This window comes from Ochotona curzoniae, unplaced genomic scaffold (genome assembly GCF_017591425.1).
Source record: "Ochotona curzoniae isolate NIBS_2020 unplaced genomic scaffold, NIBS_Ocur_1.0 scaffold_3890, whole genome shotgun sequence".
In the NCBI taxonomy this organism is placed as follows: domain Eukaryota; kingdom Metazoa; phylum Chordata; class Mammalia; order Lagomorpha; family Ochotonidae; genus Ochotona; species Ochotona curzoniae.
This window is the reverse complement of record NW_024467115.1, coordinates 17,238,286-17,241,817: the sequence shown is the minus strand read 5'-3', so window position 1 is coordinate 17,241,817 and position 3,532 is coordinate 17,238,286. Positions and strand designations below refer to the sequence as shown.

Sequence of the window (3,532 nt, the reverse complement as noted above, 5' to 3'; positions counted from 1 at the left end):
GGATATACAGAGAGGAGATACAGAGAGGAAGATCTTCCGTCCGATGATTCACTCCCCAAGTGAGCGCAACGGGCCGATACTATGCCGATCCGAAGCCAGGAGCCTCTTCCGGGTCTCCCACGCGGGTGCAGGTTCCCAAAGCTTTGGGCCGTCCTCGACTGCTTTCCCAGGCCAGATGCAGGGAGCTGGAAGGGAAGCGGGGCTGCCGGGATTAGAACCGGCGCCCATATGGGATCCCGGGCGTGCAAGGCGAGGACCTTTAACCACTTGCGCCACCGCGCCGGGCCCCCCCTTCATCTTTTTTTAAAAGAAGATTTTAATGTTATTTTTATTGGAAAGGCAGAATTCTATAGAGGGAGAGACACACAGAGAGAGGTCCTCCACCTGCTGGTTCAGTCCCTCAATGGTCTTCCTCCAGGTCTCCTGCATGAGTGCAGGGTCCCAAGGCTTTGGACCATCTTCTGTTGCTTTCTTAGGCTATAAGCAGGAAGTTGGATCAGAAGTGGAGCAGACAACACATGAACTGGTGCCCATAGGAGATGCCAGCACTGCAGGCTTAAGCCTATTATGCCATGGTGCTATCTGCTCTTTTCATTTTGATTAATCTTCCTTTAGTGCTTATTTTCCCTCACATGATACAGGAAACTCAATGCATGTTTACTCCTCTTGTTGTTTATCCTCTGCCCCTCCTGTCTTGGTTGATAGACTTCTTTGTGTTTGGAGAAGAATTGGATAATCTCTTGCAGCAAATACAACATAGACCACGTGGTACAAGTTTCCTCAAATGCCTTTTTTAAAAAAATTTTTATTGCAAAGGAGGAGAGACAGAGAGGAAGATCTTCCATCCAATGATTCACTCTCCATGTAACTTCAACGGCTGGTGCTGCGCTGATCCAAAGCTGGGAGCCAGGAGCTCTTTGGGGTCTCTCACGTGGGTGCAGGGTCCCAAGGCTTTGGGCCCTCCTCAACTGTTTTCCCAGGCCACAAGAAGGGAGCTGGATAGGAAATGGAGCTACCAGGATTAGAACCGGCGCCTATATGGCATCCCAGCACATTCAAGGCAAGGCTTTTAGCTGCTAGGCCATGGCGCTGGGTCCCTCAAATGCTTGATGTCTGGGTAGATGGAAAAGAACCACCTGTAAACCTTTTTGTAAGTAAGCCTAGGACCTTTAGCTCTGATAGCTCCAGAGAAGAAACAGTAATGTCCAGTGAATCGCCTGCTCCATGGTTTGCTTGGGGCAGGTGTTTGATTTACTGGTTAAGGGATTATTAGGATGCCAGCATTCCACATTGGAGTGCCTGGGTTTGATACCTGCCTCCTTTGTGTACCATATATGTGCCTGTACCTAGAACGTTTCAGGTACAAGGCAAGAACTTGGAAGAGAAATATAGACTGTCCAACTGGCATGGGAAAAGCAGCAGGGGGTTCCTAGCACCCACTTGGAAATTCTGGGCTTTTCACCTGGCTCAGCCCTGGCCTTGCATCCACTTGGGGCGTGGACCATCGGAGCTAAGCCTTGTTTCTCTGTCTTTTCCTCTCTGTAACTCTTTCAAATAAGTAAGTAAGTAAGTAAATAAATAAATGTTTTTGGGAAAAAAGAATTCTGACTTTTGCTATTATATAACACTGTGGGTGTTTTGTTTTCAAGTGCACACTTAGATTTTTTTTTTTCTGCAAAGAAGTTAAGTTCATTGAAATGTAATGTCTGAGTTAAGAAAGACGCAAATTAAAATACAGCATTGGGACGTTAGAAAAATAAATAACTTCCCAAAGGGATCCCACATTTTGGTTCATTAGGATGTCTTTGCCGACAGCTTTACAAATAAACGCCCATTAACAATGCTTACTGGGAAGGACAGTTAAGAGTTGGTTAATGTGGAGCTCTGAAGAGCTTTCATTCTTCAAGGTGAGTACTGGGACATTTCCATCTTTTCTAGGGTGTGTACTGCACCAGGGAGCTGTGTTAGCTTCACAGTGAAAGCGGCTTAGTGGCTGCTAACAGCCTTTTTCTCAGTGGGGTGGAAAAACACCCTAGAGATGCCTGGCTGTTAATTCCTTCAGCAAAGTCCTTGCTACCCTTGCACCAAGAGTGAGCTCACACACTGGCAGGAGAAAAGCTGGTGTCCTTAAACCACGTTTCTTGAGACACTAAGTCTACTACCAGGTCATGCTGAGGACCTGCACAACACCTACATTCACAGGGCTGGGATGTGAACTGTTCCAGCTGATGCTTATTTAGATTTAAATGTGAACAGAACATTCAGGTATGAGCTTCAAGTTGTCTGTCAAGAATAAATCCTACTCTTCTCCAGCTTGCAAGGTGGCAAGTGAAACGGACCCAGCCCCCAAGCCCGACGTGAAGAACAACCCCTCAGCCAAGAAGACGGACAATGCCAGCGACCCAGGCAAAAGAAGAAGCAGCCCATCAAGGGGAAGAAGGCCAAGAAGGGGCCCACTACTGCAGCCAGAAACCCGTCCTGGCGAGGGGCATCGGCCACTACTCCTGCTCAGCCATGTACTCCAGGATGAAGAAGAAGGAGGTTCTGGTTACCATCACGAAGCCTGTGGGCAGGGACAAGAACGGCGGCAGGCAGCTGGTGAAGCTCCGCAAGATGCCTTGCTACTATCCCACTGGGGACGTGCCCCGGAAGCCACTCAGCCACGGCAAGGAGCCCTTCAGCCAGCCAGCTTCACCCCGGGGTCGTCCTCATCATCCTCACCGTCCACACCTGGCACCCCCGAGGCAGGAGGGGGGTGTTCCTGAAGCAGCTGGCCAGGGATTTGTTGCTAGAGACTGGACCTCTTTCCCTCAGCCAGGTTCCTCTATGTAGAACACACAAGAAATTTGTGATCCCCACCTCCACAAAGATTGACACCAGTAGCGCGAAGTTCCCCAAGTACCTCACTGACGCCTACTTCAAGAAGAAGCTGCAGAAGCCGCAGCAGCAGGAGGGCGAGATCTTGGACACAGAGAACTAGGAAATCACACAGCAGCACAAGTCTGATCAGAAAGCTGTAGATTCGCAGACACTGCTAAGAACTAAGGCCGTTCTTCAGCTCCAGGGCTACCTGAGGTCTGTCTTCGCCCTGACAAGTGGAGTTCACCCTCACAAATTGGTGTTCTGAAGAATCTCAGCTGAGCTGAGCAGAGGAAGTTTGCAAGCTTGGCCAAGGTCAACGTGTAGAAGGTAAAGTCAAGCCACAGTTTCAGGCATGTTAACTGCAATGCTTTGTTACAGTTCAGGATGAGCACGCGCACGCGCACGCGTCATTCATCATCGTGGAAGGTAACCATCAGTAGCAACATTAAGGCAGGAGAATGGCAAGTGGGGAGATCATCCTTGGTGGATATTTGATGGAGGCTTCATGATATGAGACCAAAGCTAGATCTAAATGGATAATGTTTATATAGATATGGTACGTATCACATATAAATATATGAAAGATTTATATTTGTAAATAATATAGATACAGGAAAATATGATATATAAAATAACATAATATATAATATAGCATACATGTATGTATGTA

General features: G+C 47.9%; 1 pseudogene; it reads left to right on the top strand.

Moving 5' to 3' along the window:
• The first annotated feature begins 2,391 nt into the window (after positions 1 to 2,391).
• On the top strand, positions 2,392 to 3,127 carry LOC121146265 (annotated as a pseudogene).
• The last annotated feature ends 405 nt before the right edge of the window (positions 3,128 to 3,532 follow it).